This window comes from Lepidochelys olivacea (genome assembly GCF_965140295.1).
Source record: "Lepidochelys olivacea isolate rLepOli2 genome assembly, chromosome: 23".
NCBI classification, from domain to species: Eukaryota; Metazoa; Chordata; order Testudines; family Cheloniidae; genus Lepidochelys; species Lepidochelys olivacea.
Genome location: NC_140433.1, coordinates 3,479,910 through 3,498,529, shown reverse-complemented (window position 1 = coordinate 3,498,529; position 18,620 = coordinate 3,479,910). Strand labels below are relative to the sequence as shown.

Below are 18,620 nucleotides of genomic sequence, written 5' to 3'. Positions count from 1 at the left end.
GAAGGCAGGGACGGTATGCTAATGAGTTGCACTCTTAACGAAGCTCCAGGCAAGCCATGCTTCCGCTTAAGAGCCTGTTCACGCAAAACAAACTGTAGCCTCTGGATTGAGATACCTACCGATCCCCAGAGACCCGATCTGCCTATCAGCCTCCACTGCCCTTCATCTACCCACCCTTCAATCCACCCATCCATCCTCCAATGCCCCCTCTATCTGTCTAACCCCCTTCATCCATCCATCCATCCATCCATCCATCCATCCATCCATCCATTCTCAGACACCCCCTCTGCACACCCCTTCATCTACCCAGCCTTTGATCTAGCCATCCATCCATCCATCCTCCAACGCTCCTCCTATCTGTCTACACCCCCTTCATCCATCCATCCATCCATCCATCCATGCATCCATCCAACCATAGACACCCCCATCTATTTGTCTACACACCCCTTCATCCATCCGTCCATCTTCCAATGGTCCTCCCATCTATCTGTCTACACCCCCCTTCATCCAGCCATCCATCCTCCGACACCCCTGTCTAACCCCCCTTCATCCAGCCATCCTCAGACACCCCCATCTATTTGTCTACATACCCCTTCATCCATCCATCCAGCCTCAGACACCTCTCTGCACACACCCCTTCATCTATGCACCCTTTGATCCATAAATCCTCCAATGCCCCCTCTATCTCTCTAACCCCCCTTCATCCATCCATCCTCAGACACCCTCTGTCTACACACCCATCCATCCATCCATCCACCCATCTATCCTCCAATGCCCCTCCTATCTATCTGTCTACACCCCCTTCATCTACTCACCCTTCATCCACCCATCCTCCAATGCCCCCTCTATCTATCTGTCTATGCCCCCTTCATCTACCCACCCTTCCACCCATCCATCCATCCTCTGACACCCTCTCTGTCTAACCCCCCTCCATCCATCCATCCTCCGATGCCCCCTCTATCTGTCCACACATCCCTTCATCCATCCTCAGACACCCCTCTGCACACACCCCTTCATCCATCCATCCATCCATCCATCCTCAGACACATCTATCTATCTATCTGTCTACACACCGCTTCATCTACCCACCCCCCATCCATCCATCCTCTGACACACCCATCTCTCCCACTGCTTGTCAAGGCTGGAAGAGCTCAGTTCCCCAAACCTGAACCGTGGAGGAGCAGGAAGTGCTGAGATAAAAGGACAATTCCCACGTGCCCACCTCCCTGCTCCCTGCCTTAAAGGTCCCCTCGGGAAACCCTTGGCTGCCTCCCTCCCTGAGCCAAGGGCGCTGGGGGCTGGGCTGGCTGAATAGGAACAGAGACCTATTCTGTTATACCTCTGTGCTGGGAACAGAGACCATGACGGCTGTGTGTATCAGAGGTAGGGGAGAGTTGCCTATTCCCTTCCGTGAGAAAGGCCCTTTTTGGGGGGAGGGGGTGGAATTTGTTCTGTTCTGGAACAAAAAAGCAGCAAATTCAAAATTTCCCACAGAGGGGAAATCCATCCGGGAGCCCCACCGCTAACACTCAGCCATGGCCCCCAGAGTCTAGATCTGTAGCCTACAGTCACGGCTTCCACCGCTCCCAGCTCTGGGACGGGAACCTGGGACACCCGGGGTCCCACACCAGGCAGGCTGCCCCGGAGAGCGGAGGAGGGCTGACTTAGGACACCAGGCCGGATCCTGGCAGGCAGGACTCCATCGAAACCGGCACTTTCCCACAGTGGTGCTGGAACACTTTAATAGTGGGGGTGCTGAAAGCCAGCCCCCTTACCCTGTCCCCACCGAGCTGGGGCCAGGAGCAGGGCCGTGTCTCTGGGATCAGGGGAGCGGGACAGGGGTAAGGGGGCGGGCAGCTGGGCCCCCGGGCCCAGGGGGCTGGCAAGCAGAGCCCTGTGTAAAACCTAGGGTGCTGCAGGACCCCCACACCCCTAGATCTCACGCCGATGCTTTCCCACCAGATCAGGGCAGCGAGCACGGCTCTGCTGGAAGCTGTGGATGTTAATCCCATGCTAAGGCCCTGTGCGTGGCTGGGTGGAACTTTGCCCAAGTTGAGCTGTGGGTTGAAATTTCCCACACTGGAACATTTTCTGGAACATTTTCGCCCGCACGGTTCAGCCGTTTCTGAGAACAAGACAAGAAGTGGGGAGTGGGGGGAAACCCACTGTTTGGCCCGTATTGAAGCATGCTGGGGAGCGTTTCTTTGGACAGCTCGAATAATTTGGAATAGGCCATTGAAATTTGGCAACGGGGTGTCCCCTGGGCCGAGGATGTGTCTTTTGTGTTCCCTGGGAAAACGTGCCCAAATTTGGCCAAGGGATGAGCCAGTTTGCAGACGCTCAGTGTGACAAAGCGAGACTGTTCTTAACGTTTCCTCTGAATAGTGTGGGTGTGCCTCAGTTTCCCCATGCAGTTCTTAAGTATCTAGGGGGTGGGATAAGGATGTCTGATCGTTGCAGAGCCCTAGAGGGCAGGTGTGTGCAGGGGTCTGGACACAGAGAATGGCCGACACCCTGTTTCCTGGCCACTGATGGCCTGGCCCTTCCCCCCTCAAGGTGAGAGCTAAAGGGTTGGAGAACAAAGGAATCTGGTGCCCTCCTGGCCTGGGAAAGGGACAAAGCCCAGAGGAGGAGGGGCTGGAGGATGAGTTAGTTTGGGACTGGCTGGGGACGAGGAGTGAGGAGTGAAGTGCAGACATGGTTGTCTGACTCACTGTCCCCCAAAATGGACCCAGCTGAGGGGTCCTGTTCTCTGCACCTACAAGCTCTGGTTTAGACCATGTTCCTGTCGTCTCATAAAACTTCTGTTTTACTGGCTGGCTGAGAGTCACGTCTGACTGCGAAGTTGGGGGGCAGGACCCTCTGGCTTCCCCAGGACCCCGCCTGGGCAGACTCGCTGTGGGAAGCGCACGGAGGGGCAGAGGAGGCTGAATGCTCCGAGGTCAGACCCAGGAAGGTGGAAGCCGGGTGAGCTGTGTGTCCTGCAGACAGTCTGCTCCCAGAGAGGAGACTTCCCCAGAGTCCTGACTGGCTTCATGGGGAGCAGTTCGAGAACGTCGCCCGCCCGGGGACTCCGTGACACTCAGGCCAGACTTGTTAGAGAGCAGGGAGCCTGGCCTCTCCTGGGCCAGGGAAGCTGCCTGATTCACGTGTCAGAGGGGACAAGAGTCAGTGAGACCGATCAGATAAGGAGCCAGGGGGAGGGGATCTGGGACTAGCTGGGCAAAGAGAATGGGACTAAAGCAAGGAGCCAGGAGTGGGGGGCAGACAGGGACCAACTGGAGGGGAAGGGCAGGGCAGGGAGTGGGGGTGGATGGACAGAAGAGGCCGTGTCCTCCGGAGCCTGGAATGGAGCCCAAGGTCCGTGATTCTCACCATGCGTCAGTGAAATCTGGGGCAAAGTGTGCAAACCCCCTCCAGAGCTGGTCCACATAGAGGATGACAACTTACTACTGCTACCAGTTCCGCCATTAACTCAAGTGGCAGAGACCTGTGTGGTGGATCTAAAGGCGCCAGCCCGGCTGATGACCCATGGGGTGTGTGTGTGTCAAGATGGTGCCACAGGATGGAATTTCTGGGTTATTTCCCACCAGATTGATTTATTATTATTATTCTTTAAATCTTGGAAGCGACACACAAAAAAACCTCCGTTAAAAGACTGGGGTGGCAAAGCCAAGAGCTTGGAAGTCCCGAAATGCCAGAATTAAGGCTGCCCGTGTCTCCAGGCTGGCGTACGCGCCGCGATCCGCTCGTTAGTTACGTGGCCGCACACTCGTTTCCCCATTGGCCCCCTGCCCCATTCCCAATGCCTGGGCGGGGCGTCCTTCACTCAGCAGGTGATGGAGGGATGGAGACGCTGCGGAAGGATGGGTAGCCAGTGGCGTGCGTGCTGTGGGGTCAGTACGGGAATTAGTATAAACCCAGAATATAGGGCATGTCTATCTCTTGCTGCTGAGTCGCTGGTTCAGAGGGGAGAGCGCCCCCTACTGAGCCCCCACCCCACGCTCTGCAGCACAGCGCCCCCGCGTGCCATGCTGGGGCATTGAAAGCCAGTTTCTCTCCGTGTCCACCCCCGAGCTGGGTAGATGCTGAGATGGGGGAGGTGGGGGGGCACACACATGGCAGAAGAGACATAGCACATATGGGGCTCTCTGATACGGGGCAGGCTTGGGAACCTGGCAGGGAGAAGCTGAGCACAGTGCCCCCTTCCCCAATCTCCATCTCAACAGAACGTCCGTGGATTCATTCTTTATTTTCCAGGCCAGTTTACGTCAATCCTAAAGGATTTATCTGGTAGTTAGTGTTATGGGCTGGGAGCCCGGGCTCTGGGGTTCTATTCTTGGCTCTGGCAGGGGCGTGGGAGCTACTGGCTTAGAAGAGGGGAGGGAGGCCTGGGAGTCAGGACACCTGGGTTCTATATTTGGCTCTGGCAGGGGCACGGGGTCCAGTGAGTTACAGCAGGAAACTTGGAATCAGCACAGTAGGGGGCGCCGTTCTGCAGGGAGCAGGGTGGGGGGAGGGGTCTCAGTAGGGGGCGCTGCCCCCCCACCGTCAGTGCAGACCCCAGCGTAGCCGAGAGGAGCACCATGCTGCAGGGAGGGGAGTCGAGTGGGGGGTGAGGGGAGCTCAGATCTGGCTCCGAAATCAAACTAATTTCCCGTGGGCACCGATATCATCTGCTCCTCCAGCAGCCCCGCTCGCTCTGCCAAGCTGCAACAGGCGGTGGGCCAGCTGCGAAGGGTGGCAGGGTATGAGACAGCCTGTTATCGCCCCAGGACCTGGCCACTGGCGGGCGGCTGATCCTGGCCCTCTGGGGAAGGCAAGTGCCACCTTCTCCCTGCCGCGGGGGGGGGCGCTGAGCAGCTGGCACAGAACCCCCCGGGGCAGGGAGAACCCCGTGGGCCTGCTGGTGGAGACAGGAGGTTGCCGTGGAGCCTCAACCCCCCAGATCAGAGACCCCCCCCCAGCCCCCCAGAGTGCTGGATCAGGGTCCATGCCTGATGCCAGCAAGTTCCCGCTGTTTCCAGGCGTGACCCTGAAAGGGGTGAAAGTGACTCCATCTGTGAGTGCCCCGTGGGGCCTGCTCAGAGGCAGGGCGGCCGATCCCTCTGTGTGTGTGTGTGTATCCCCAGCTGTAGGAGGGGAGTTGGGTCTAGTAGCTAGAGCGGGGGGCGGGGCTGGGAGTCAGGACTCTAGGGGCCAGAGACGTGAAGCGACATACCCCAGGGCACTCTGCGGCATCGCCAGGAATTGAACTCAGGAGTCCAGGTTCCATGGCCAGTACTGTAACCACCAGGCCTCTCATCTAGACAACCCCTCAGTTTCCCACTCCCCCTTGTTCTCCTTTCACTAGCCAGGCCTCTCCCTTCATTCCCCCCTCCCCACCCCACTTCCTCCCTTCGCCCTTCCCAGGACAATTCGCCCTCTGGGGCCGAGGCTGCTCCTGGCTCAGAAGGAGCCAGCTCCGGGCGTGGGGCTGATCCATTTTGCCCTGGGATCTCCTCTGCCCTGGGGAGCTGGGCTGAGACCCACCCAACTTGTTTTGGCAAATGGGCCAAACTGGATTGGGCCCCTTAGTGGTGAAAAGCCACGCAGAGGCCATGTGGTCCCCTGTCATGCAGTGCTCTTGGTCGCCCCCTGGAGGCCAAGCCCTGCACAGCGATTTGGGTGCCCTCTGCGCTTTCAAGGGTCGCGGATTCGATTTCCGCCCCCGCCCGCCGTGCTGAGTCAGCCGGTGACCGGCCAGGGAAGGGAACAGAGGCTGCATATCTGCCCCCTTTATTCAGTTGCCATCTATCCCTCCAGCTGCCCTTCCCCCTCCTTCCCCCCCCTCCGATTTCTCCATTTCCTTCCATCCCTCTATTCAGTTCTCTGGAAGATCCTCCCTCCCCTTCACCCCTTCCCTTCTCCACCCCTTCATCCGTATCCTCCTGTGCTCTGCCCTTCTGCCCTCCCCTGGGTTCCTTTCCGGGGTGGAAAATACCTACCTAGCCCCCTCCGCATCCCTCTGCCGGCCTGGCTCTGCCTATCTCTCCAGCCCCCTCCCTGTCCATCTGTCTCGCCCCACCACACCTCCTCCTGCCTGGCTGCCTCTCTCAGCCCATCCCCAGACACACCCAGCCCAGCTCCCTCTCCTTCCCCTCCGGTCTCTGTTCTCTCCCCGCGTCCCTTGGCACCTGCCTGTCCTCATCCCTCTGTTCCTTCCTCTCTCTCTTCCCATCCCCACCCAGCGTCCTCTCCTCCTGTCCCCCGGCTGCCCCTATCTCCCTGCAGCTTCCCAGCTGCGTCCGTCCCTGCCCTTCCCCTTTCTCCCCGCTCCCCCCAGCTCCCTCCCGGCTCCGGCTCCGGCTCCGGCTCCGGCTCCTCCGCGCAGCTGCTGCAGTGCTAAAGATTTCCAATGTGTGTTGTTCCGTCCCGCCTCCCCGCGCGTCCCTCCCTCCCCAAATCCCTCCCTCTCCATCTGCAGGAAAGGGGCAGACCCGCCTCCCACCCTTCCACTCCCCACCCCCAGCCTCCCGCTTTTCCCCATCACCCTCCCCCCCCCGCCCTTCTCGGCGTGGTGGGGGGAGCGGGGGCTGCGAGGCGACCCGATCCTGCCGTGCGCCCTGGCCTCTCCGCCCGGCTCCGGGGAGGCGCGTCCCCTTTGCGCTCCGCCTCCCCCTCCTCCTTCTCTCCAGCCCAGCCCCGGCTCTGCGGGCTGGGAAAAGCCAAGGAAGGAGCCGCGGACGGCGGCGGATCCCCCCCCCCCTTCTTGATCCGGATCGCCGGGGAACCGAGCCGGGCCAAAGCCCCCACCCCGCCTCTCCAAAGCGCACGATCATCCGGGGCAGCCCCTGCTCAGGCGGGAGTCGGGGCCCAGCCAGCCCTTCGCCCAACCCCTCCGCCTCTCCCCTCCCGAGCCTTCCCTTTGCGGATCCAGCTCCGAGACCTGCTTTTGTTTGTGGATTTCTCCGATGGAGCCTGCAGGGGACCGGCCTGGTGGGGCCCCTTGAACGCCCCCCCCCCTCCCCGCCCCCGCTCCGAGCAGGGCGCACGGAGCCCTCTGGATCCATCCGGCATCCCTGGGGGGCGGGGGAGGGGGAGAGAGAAAAAAATCCAGGATGGCGCCTCCCCTAGGCTGAGCGAGCCCCGCTGCTCCCCGAAAAGGTAGGTGCGGATCCCCCCTTCGCCAGCGGATTTGGGGTGGGGGCTTCTGGGGCTGGGTTTTATCGGGGGGGGGGAGGAGAGGTTTGGCGATGTGATGCCAAGGCTGGGGGTTGGTAACGTGCGGGGGGGGGAAAGGGGGGTATGAGACCCTGCCAGGGCTGGGCTGTGTGTGTGTTGGTGGGGGGGTGGGGGGGATCATTCCAGGAATGGGGGGGTTGGGTGGGATCGTGCCAGGGATGGGGGGGGGGAGGGTGAGTTGTGTGTGTGTGTGGTGGGGAAGAGGGAGGGGGGAGTTGTATTGTGCTATACCAGCACTTGGATTTGGAAAGGGATTTTTTCGATGGGGGGGGCAAGGAGGGGGCATTGTCTGGCATCTCTGCCAGGCTCCGATTCTCCTCCGCTGCCGGGGCTGGGTGGTGTTGCCAGACACTGGGGTGGCACCTGCTTACAAAGATGGTGTGTGTGTGTGTGAGCTCCTTGCCAGCTCTCGGGGAAGCTGGTTCTTAGACAGACCCCCCCTCCTCCCCCCCCCCCCAACCAGCGCAGGGTGGGATCTTTGCTGGGCTGCTGTCTATGGTGCTGAGCTCCAGAGAGCTTCTCTGGGGAGTGCATCAGCCTGGAGATGGAGAGAGACATTTCCTCACCTGGTGCATGGGATTGGGGGGGGGGGGGCTTGTCAGACAAATAATAGGGCAGAGCTGGCCCACAAATCCCTCTCGATCTGGTGCATTTGCCTCTCCCATTGGAGCCCTGCAGAGTCCTATGGAAAATCATTGCACCCAGGAAGCTGCCGCGCCGGCCCATCGAGACCTGGAAAACCTTGTCAAGGCTTTGGATTTGATCTGACGGCCCCCCACCGCACCCCACTCCCCTCCACAGCCCCTCGGCTGGGGGTGTCGGTCACCCTCTCGGTAGCTGGGCGGAATAGGGTGCTTTCCACACGCACACCCACACCAGACACGCATCCCCACGGAATCCAGTCGCACCTGGCCCCTGGTGCCCAGATGCAGCTTGTTGCTAGACTGGCTTGTTTCTGGCTCCTGCCCCAAGCTTGCTGCGGCTGATGCTTCTGGAGCTCGGGCTGCAGGGTGGATCGGAAGCTGGGGAGCCCTTTCTCTTTGTTTAAAACCTGCAGCTGGCTCTCATCTATCCACACACACAGGGACACAGGGACACACACACACACACACACACACACACACACACACCCACACACACACAGGGACACACACACACACACACACAGGGCCACACACACACACAGGGACACACACACACACACAGGGACACACACACACACCCACACACACACACCCACAGGGACACACACACACACACACACACACAGGGACACACACACACACACACGGACACACACACACACAGGGACACACACACACACACACACAGGGCCACACACACACACAGGGACACACACACACACACACACACACACAGGGACACACACACACACCCACACACACACCCACACACAGGGACACACACACACACACGGACACGGACACACACACACACAGGGACACACACACACACACACACAGGGCCACACACACACACAGGGACACACACACACACAGGGCCACACACACACACACACACACAGGGACACACACACACACAGGGCCACACACACACAGGGACACACCCACACACCCACACACACACAGGGACACACACACACACAGGGACACACATTGACAGTCACACACTGACACACACAGTGACCTGCACACTGGCCCGTGCTTCCACTGACATTCACACACACACACAGGGACACATGTTGACTTGCTCACACTGACACAGACATTCACACGCACAGACACATGATATGAAAACAATGACACACACTGACACACATTCACACTCACACATAGACACACACATGGACACACATTCACACTCACACGTAGACACACACTGACACACATTCGCACGTGCACACACTGACACACATTCGCATGCACACACACGGACACACATTCACACTCACACGTAGACACACACTGACACGCGTTCGAATGCACACACACTGACACACATTCACACTCACACATAGACACACATTCGCACACACACACGGACACACATTCACTCTCACACGTAGACACACACACTGACACACATTCACACGCGCGCACACGGACACACATTCACACTCACACGTAGACACACACACTGACACACATTTTCACGCACACACACGGACACACATTCACACGTAGACACACACACTGACACACACTCGCACGCACACACACTGACACACATTAACACTCACACGTAGACACACACACGGACACACATTCACACTCACACGTAGACACACACTGACACACATTCACACGTGCACACACGGACACACATTCACACTCACATGTAGACACACACACTGACACACATTCACACTCACACGTAGACACACACTGACACACATTTGAATGCACACACACTGACACACATTCACACGCACACACACACTGACACACATTCGCACGCACACATGCTGACACACATTCACATTCACACGTAGACACACACACTGACACACATTCACACATAGACAGACATGCTGACACACATTCGCACACTCACACACTGACACACATTCACATTCACACGTAGACACACACACTGACACACATTCGCACGCGCACACACGGACACACATTCACACTCACACGTAGACACACACACTGACACACATTCACACTCACACATAGACACACACACTGACACACATTCGCACGCACACACACGGACACACATTCACATTCACACGCACACGTAGACACACATCCTGACACACACCCTCCCACACATCCTGACTGGTGCACATACGTACATTGGCACGCCCAATCTCTCTCGCACACACATTTCCCTCCTCGGTGCACGTTCACCCCCCCGGGACGGCAGTTCTCGTGCAAGGAGTGTCTCGGGGGGGGGGGGCAGAGCCGCAGCTGGTGTAGATCACCGCAGTCCCGCAACTTCAGGGGAATGACACCGATTTCCACCAGCTGCTGAGCTGGCTCAGGCCTGGAGCTCTCAGACCAGCTCCAGGAGGGGGCCAGAAAGTGGCTTTGAAATGGTCTCTGTAGAGTCGGGGCTGGTTTGTATTTTTTTTTAATAACCAGGCCCCTTCGCTTGGCTAAATTTCCCCTCTGTTGCATGCAGGCTGCTGGGGAGATCTGGGGGGCAGAGGGGGGGACGGGCTGCGGTGCCCCATAGAGGTTACTCCTTCCCTCCTCCCCCTTGAAATATAAACGTGCATTTCATCCCTTGCCTTTCCTGCCCGTTGTCAGACCCCTGGGCCCTTCCCGTGTGTGTGGATGTGGGAGTCTGTGCGTGTCAGTGTTACTTTGTGTGTGTGTGTCAGTGTGCTTGTGTGTGTGTGTAATCATGTGTAGTCGTAAATGCTTGTTAGTGTGTTCTCACCTGCGTGGGTCGGTGTGTGTGTTCGTGTGTCAGGGTGTATCTGCGTGTGTTTGCTAGTGCTTGCGTATCTCTGTGTGCATGTTTGTGTGTATCAGTGTGTTTGTGTGTCTGTCAGTTTGTCACTGTTAGTATGTGGGTTTCAGTGTTTGGGCGTGTGTGTAATCATGTGTAGCTGTGAGTGTGTGGGTTTGTTACTGTGTGCACATCAGTGTGGGCCAGTGTGTGTATTTGTGTGCATGTCTGTGTGTTTGTTCGTTTGTACACGTCAGTGTGTTTGTGTGTATCAGTGTGTGTAGCTGTGTGTGTGTTGGTGTGTAACAGTGTGTGTGTTTGTGTGTATCAGTGTGTGTAGCTGTGTGTGTAGGTGTGTAACAGTGCGTGTGTAGGTGTGTATCAGTGCGTGTGTCTCTCCGGGTGTGTGTCGTTGTGTATGTATCTCTGTGTGTGTGTGTAGCTCTGTGTGTGCTGTGTCATTCCCAGTGTGCGAGGGTGATGAGTGTGCGTTACCTGGGTAAAAAGCAGGAGGCCTGCAGGGCTGGCTCCCAGCTGGCGTGAGCTGGTGTGGAAGGAAGGGCGCTCCCAGCGACTGATCCCAGCGGAGGGTCTGGCCCAGTGGGGGCAGCCGTGGAGGGGCCTCGGGGAAAGCAAAGAGCCTCATGTCTCACCGCCTGGGGTCTGCCCCTGCCCAGCTCCCAGGGAATCCAGAGCCATGAGCAGCCCCGTTTGTGAGAGCAACAGGGCTGCGGGGCTGTGGCATGTTCAGGACATATGGCCTGCCCCTCACCTTGCTAGTCCTCCGGTCTCCTGCACCTCCCTCTTCCTTCCAGAGCCGTCTGCTCCTCCCAGCCCCTCCCCGGCATCTAGCTAGCTAGGTCTCCAAGCATCCGTTCATCCATCCATCTGTCCATCCATCCTCATCATCCATCCATCCATCCATCCATCTTCCTACACCCCATCCATCCATCCTCATCCTCCAGCCAGCCAGCCAGCCTCCTCGTTCATCCATGCATCCATCCATCCATCTCTCCATCCATCCTCTGTCCCCATCCATCCATCCTCACAAACTCACTCTCTCAATCCATCCATCCTTTGTCCCCCTACATCCCATCCTTCCAGCCATCCCCATACGCACCCCTTTCTCTATCATCTGCATACACCCCCTCACTATCTCCATACACACACACCCTCTCTCTATTCCCATATACAACCCCTTTTTCTCTGTCCCCATTATGCATCCCCTGTTTCTATCCCCATACACCCCCACTGCCCCCATACACCCCATCTATACCCCCATACACCCCCACTTCCCCATACATCCCCACTCCCCCATCTCTATCCCCATACTCCCCATCTCTACCCCCATATACCCATCTCTATCCCCATACACCCCCCTCTATCCCCATACACCCCCATTTCTACCCCATAACCCCACTGCCCCCATACACCCCCACTGCCCCATACACCCCTCTATCCCCATACACCCCCCTCTATCTCTCTCTATCCCCATACCCACTCCCAATCCCTATACACACCATCTCTCTTGCTGTCCCCATGCACACATCTTGGTCTATGCCTCCAGCCTTCTTTCTTTCTTTCTTTCTTTCTTTCTTTCTTTCTTTCTTTCTTTCTTTCTTTCTTTCTTTCTTTCTTTCTTTCTTTCTTTCTTTCTTTCTTTCTTTCTTTCTTTCTTTCTTTTCCTGCCACTTAATTCTGTTTCGGGGTGACGGGCAGGGGGACAGGGCAGCGGGAGGCACAGAGGAGGGATGGAGTCCATGCTGCAGCCTCGTGTCCCTGGCAAGGTGTGGCCTGCAAAGGCTCCTCGACACATCCTGGCTCTACATGGGCAGCCGTTGCTGAGCTGGCGGGTACATGCCGGGAGCAGCGGAGTCACGTCATGGGCGCTGGCTGGAAGCATGTGGTGTCATCAGAGGTGCAGGTAATGCAGAGAATTAATCACAGGCAGGGCAGGGCAGCTTCTCTAACCAGGGTCACAGAGGGAGGCGCTGAGAGAAGCAGCATGTTGAAAGGTGCATTGGCAGTGTGATGGGGTGCACTGGGGCAGTGGCAGATCCATGCTGGCAGTGTGGTGGGGTGCACTGGGGCAGCGGCAGGGCCGTGCTGGCAGTGTGATGGGGTGCACTGGAAGGGCCGTACAGGCTGTGTGATGGGGTGCACTGGGGCAGTGGCAGGGCCATGCTGGCAGTGTGATGGGGTGCACTGGAAGGGCTGTACAGGCTGTGTGATGGGGTGCACTGAGACGGTGGCAGGGCCATACTGGCAGTGTGATGGGGTGCACTGGGGCAGTGGCAGATCCATGCTGGCAGTGTGGTGGGGTGCACTGGGGCAGCGGCAGGGCCGTGCTGGCAGTGTGATGGGGTGCACTGGAAGGGCCGTACAGGCTGTGTGATGGGGTGCACTGGGGCAGTGGCAGGGCCATGCTGGCAGTGTGATGGGGTGCACTGGAAGGGCTGTACAGGCTGTGTGATGGGCTGCACTGGGGCAGCGGCAGGGCCGTGCTGGCAGTGTGATGGGGTGCACTGGAAGGGCTGTACAGGCTGTGTGATGGGGTGCACTGAGACGGTGGCAAGGCCATACTGGCAGTGTGATGGGGTGCACTGGGGCAGTGGCAGGGCCATGCTGGCAGTGTGATGGGGTGCACTGGGGCAGTGGCAGGGCTGTGCTGGCAGTGTGATGGGGTGCACTGGAAGGGCTGTACAGGCTGTGTGATGGGGTGCACTGGGGCAGTGGCAGGGCCATGCTGGCAGTGTGATGGGGTGCACTGGGGCAGTGGCAGGGCCATGCTGGCAGTGTGATGGGGTGCACTGGGGCAGTGGCAGGGCTGTGCTGGCAGTGTGATGGGGTGCACTGGAAGGGCTGTACAGGCTGTGTGATGGGGTGCACTGGGGCAATGGCAGGGCTGTGCTGGCAGTGTGATGGGGTGCACTGGAAGGGCTGTACAGGCTGTGTGATGGGGTGCACTGGGGCAGTGGCAGGGCCATGCTGGCAGTGTGATGGGGTGCACTGGGGCAGTGGCAGGGCTGTGCTGGCAGTGTGATGGGGTGCACTGGAAGGGCTGTACAGGCTGTGTGATGGGGTGCACTGGGGCAGCGGCAGGGCCGTGCTGGCAGTGTGGTGGGGAGCACTGGGGCAGTGGAAGGGCTGTGCTGGCAGTGTGATGGGGTGCACTGGAAGGGCTGTACAGGCTGTGTGATGGGGTGCACTGAGGCAGTGACAGGGCCATGCTGGCAGTGTGATGGGGTGCACTGGAAGGGCCGTACAGGCTGTGTGATGGGGTGCACTGGAAGGGCCATACAGGCTGTGTGATGGGGTGCACTGGAAGGGCTCTACAGGCAGTGTGATGGGGTGCACTGGGGCAGTGGCAGGGCCATAGTGGCAGTGTGATGGGGTGCACTGGAAGGGCTGTACAGGCTGTGTGATGGGGTGCACTGAGGCAGTGACAGGGCCATGCTGGCAGTGTGATGGGGTGCACTGGAAGGGCTCTACAGGCAGTGTGATGGGGTGCACTGGGGCAGTGGCAGGGCCATAGTGGCAGTGTGATGGGGTGCACTGGAAGGGCTGTACAGGCTGTGTGATGGGGTGCACTGAGGCAGCGACAGGGCCATGCTGGCAGTGTGATGGGGTGCACTGGAAGGGCTGTACAGGCAGTGTGATGGGGTGCACTGGGGCAGTGGCAGGGCCATGCTGGCAGTGTGATGGGGTGCACTGGAAGGGCCATACAGGCTGTGTGATGGGGCGCACTGGGGCAGCGGCAGGGCCGTGCTAGCAGTGTGATGGGGTGCACTGGAAGGGCCGTGCTGGTAGTGTGATGGGGTGCACTGGGGCAGTGGCAGGGCCGTGCTGGCAGTGTGATGGGGTGCACTGGAAGGGCTGTACAGGCTGTGTGATGGGGTGCACTGGAAGGGCTGTACAGGCTGTGTGATGGGGTGCACTGGGGCAGCGGCAGGGCCATGCTGGCAATGTGATGGGGTGCACTGGAAGGGCTGTACAGGCAGTGTGATGGGGTGCACTGGGGCAGCGGCAGGGCCATACTGGCAGTGTGATGGGGTGCACTGGGGCAGTGGCAGGGCCATGCTGGCAGTGTGATGGGGTGCACTGGGGCAGTGGCAGGGCTGTGCTGGTAGTGTGATGGGGTGCACTGGAAGGGCTGTACAGGCTGTGTGATGGGGTGCACTGGAAGGGCTGTACAGGCTGTGTGATGGGGTGCACTGGGGCAGCGGCAGGGCCGTGCTGGCAGTGTGATGGGGTGCACTGGAATGGCCGTGCTGGTAGTGTGATGGGGTGCACTGGGGCAGTGGCAGGGCCATGCTGGCAGTGTGATGGGGTGCACTGGGGCAGTGGCAGGGCCGTGCTGGCAGTGTGATGGGGTGCACTGGAATGGCCGTGCTGGTAGTGTGATGGGGTGCACTGGGGCAGTGGCAGGGCCATGCTGGCAGTGTGATGGGGTGCACTGGGGCAGTGGCAGGGCCGTGCTGGCAGTGTGATGGGGTGCACTGGAAGGGCCGTACAGGCAGTGTGATGAGGTGCACTGGAAGGGCTGTACAGGCTGTGTGATGGGGTGCACTGGGGCAGCGGCAGGGCCGTGCTGGCAGTGTGATGGGGTGCACTGGAATGGCCATGCTGGTAGTGTGATGGGGTGCACTGGGGCAGTGGCAGGGCCATGCTGGCAGTATGATGGGGTGCACTGGAAGGGCTGTACAGGCAGTGTGATGGGGTGCACTGGGGCAGCGGCAGGGCCATACTGGCAGTTTGATGGAGATGCTCCAGCTTTGGCAGGGCTGCACTGGCCCAGTAGTAGAAGCTGATCGCAGTGAACGAGCCCCTCTGTGCACTCAGGAGACGGCATTTGGATGAAATAGATTGGAGCAAACTTTTGGGAGTGAACATGCCTGGAGCGTGACTGTCCCCCCTCCCCCGGCCCCATGACTGGCTGATTACCTCCAGACCTGGGCAGTGTGGGGGCAAACTCACCAATGGGCTCAGCTGCAGGGGGACCCTGAATAATCCATGCCCATGACGGGGCGTCGCGGGAATGAAGCAGATGCCATGTGGCAAAGGGTGACATACCTGGTGCCAGGCACTGGCATTGAGATCCCTGCATAGTGTGGCATCAGTTTCTCATGCCAGGGTTCAGAGCCTCCCTGCCCCACAAAAAACCCCATAGGCCCTGCAATACCCCTGCTTCCCTCTTTCATCCCGGCCTGGCTTCTCCGCCCAGCACATAGGTCATTGAAAGGGTCCGTCTTCTGCCCACGATGGGGATTTATTTAATTGGATTTAACAGCACTCAGTCGCCTCTTAGGGGTGGTTTTTTGTTGTTGTCTTCTTTCACAAGCGAGAGCAAGGGAAGGAGCTTGTCAGAGGGACGGGGGTGGGGGGAGGGAGGAAGTGCATTTGGAAAATGGTCGCCCAAAGCTCGAGGGCAGGTTAAAAGGATATCAAAGCGCCCGGGGCAGCCCATTGTCGGTCCCATCGCTGCTCGAACACAGCAGAGGGCGTCAGGGAGGCGAGGTCCAGGGCGTGGGACAGTTGGTCTCTTCCGCAGGTGTCCGGCAGAAAGGCTGGCAAAGCGTGCCAGGATTTTCCCCACTCAGATGGCGGAGCCCCGGCGAAGGGGCAGGGGCAGATGTGGGGTGGGACAGAGGGTGGCCAGTAAGGGGCCGCTCTGGAGGTAGCTAAAGATCACCGCTGGTGGGAGTCTTGGCCATGATTTCCCCTGGAGAAGAGCACGGAGGTGGAGCTCAGGTGATGGGGCAGTGGGCTGGGTGCTAGGCTGGGATTTAGCTTTGTCGGTGACTCCCTGTGTGGCAAGGGGCACATTGCTTAGCCTTCAGTTCTCCCACCCCCCGGGGTGTGTGAGGGGTGATTGTGAGGTGCTCAGATGTTATGGTAATAGGCACTGTGGCAGTACCATGGGTAGATTGCACCACCTGGCCCGGTTAGTAGGTGTAATATGGTAGCATAGTGACTCTACCTGTGGTCACGGCCCCCCTTGTGCCAGGCCCTGCACAGCCCCCGACTGAGATCAGAGCCCCGCTTGTGTCGGGTGCTGCCCAGACCCTGGCTGAGATCAGGGCCCCGTCATTCCGGGCACTGTGCAGACTCAGTGTGAGAGACAGCTCCTCCTAGAAAGAGCTTCCAGTCTAAATAGAATTATTATCCCTGATGATGGAGAAACCGAGGCAAAGAGAGAGGGGGAGACGCTTGCCCACGGTCACCCAGGAGGGTCTGCTGCAGGACAGGAATTGAACCCAGGCCTTCCCAGCACCCTGACACAGGGCCGTGGTGCTACTTCACCAGGTACACGACCACCAGTGGATGGGCCTGTCCTGAGCCAGGCTTGTTCTTGGCAGATACTGGAGCATCTGGTTGGCTGGTGATTCCTTCTGGGTTGATGGCGGGTGGGCTGCTGTGCATATTCCCCGTGTGTTACCCTAGAGGAGCTGGGGCTCGATCCTGAAAACACTTAAACACCTGAATAGCTTTCCTCACCTGAGCCACCCCATGGGGCTCAGCGGAACTCCTCGCTGGAGGAAAGTCACCTCCTGGGGTTGTTGAACAGGATAGGTTTGTAGCTGGCTTTGTGCTTCAGGCCCTCACTTCGGATGCAGGAACTGTGGGTTCAGTTCCCGGCAGTGCTGGTGGGACCATGTCTGGATTTTTTTCCAAAGTGCCCTTCCTGATGCTTATAACCAGGGTTTCCATAAAGTAGAGCACCCAGAGCACTGAGATCTTTTGAAAACCTGACTGCTTGCTTCGATGCTGAAATAGGAGATGAGCTCTTTAGAAGGGCAGGCCCCTTAAAAAACAAAACAAAAACCCTCTGTGCCTCAGTTTCCCCCTCTGTACTATGGGGAGAATGATCATTTGTCTTTTTAGATTGTAAACTTTTCAGGGCAGGGACTTTCATTGTGTCTGTGCAGTGCCTGGTGAAAAGGGGGCCCTGATCTCGGTCAGGGTCTGTGCAGCTCCCAGCAAAATGGGGGCCCTGATCGCGGTTGGGGTCTGTGCAGCGCCTGGCACAATGGGGCCCTGATCTGGGTTGGGGTCACTATATACAGCAATAATAATAAATCTGTTGTATAAATAATTCCTGGCAAGTGCCTTGCTTGGCTATTTAATTTTGTTTTAAGAGGAATTGGGTTGGGTTCCTCTCCGTTTTATGCTGACATAACACGAATTGGCCACATCCCCAGAGAGTGTAAATCAATGTAATTCCATTAAATGGAGCGATGCCAGTTTAGACCAGCTGAGGACCTGGCCCACGGAGTCTTTAAAACCAGACGTGGGGGGAGGAGGGGGGCGGGAAATAGAGTGGATTGGAAGACTGTCATCAGAATAATTTTCCCACAAAAAACCCGCCCTTTTCACAAAACCAACATTTTCCATGGGGAAAATCCAGTTTTGGCGAAAAAATTTAATTTGCCGTGGGGAAAATTAAGACACTGCTCCCCCGTCCCTGTCCCCATCCCCCCATCCCCCCCGGCTCTTGTCTATTTCACAGTCAGGGGAAAGTGAAATTGACAAAAGAAGGGGGTGGGGGAGCTGGGGAGGGTCAGCACCCTGATTCTGGGCCTCTCAAACCCTGCAGCTGGGGTGGGTAAAGTGGTCTGGTTCGGCTCCTGCTGCGGAAAGGTTCTTGCCAATTTCCCTGTCTCCCAGCCAAACCCTTCCCGGCTGGTTCGCCTGCTTTTTCTTGACGTTCCTGCCTGTGACAAAATTGGCCTTTTCCTGGGACTCCGTGTTTTGTTCCAAACGGTGCCACTTTTCGCAGGGATTTTTCCGGTTGTCCCGTCAGCTCTAGCGGGGAACGTTACCAAGGAAGAAGAAATGAATCCTGCTAATAATAATAACAGGAGGAAACCCCCGCCCCCCCACAAATGTTTTGCCCGGCAGCCGCTCCTCGCTCCCCCGCCATCTGATAAGGAAAGCGCCTCGCAAGAGCCGTGCGTGTTTCAGGAGTGAAGCGTGGTAATCGGGGGAACAGAACCCAAGCAAACCGA

General features: G+C 58.3%; 1 protein-coding gene across 3 annotated transcripts in view; it reads left to right on the top strand.

Moving 5' to 3' along the window:
* Positions 1-1,365: 1,365 nt before the first annotated feature.
* Positions 1,366-18,620, top strand: part of LOC311511568 (leucine-rich repeat and fibronectin type III domain-containing protein 1-like) — a 61,510-nt gene continuing 44,255 nt past the window's right edge. For 2 of the 3 annotated variants that reach the window (XM_084612262.1, XM_084612260.1), the window contains exon 1: positions 6,521-7,146. The gene's annotated coding sequence lies outside the window, so the exon portion shown is untranslated. Of the gene's footprint in view, positions 1,384-6,520; positions 7,147-18,620 lie in introns of those variants that run through there. The other variant, XM_084612261.1, reaches the window with a different exon arrangement.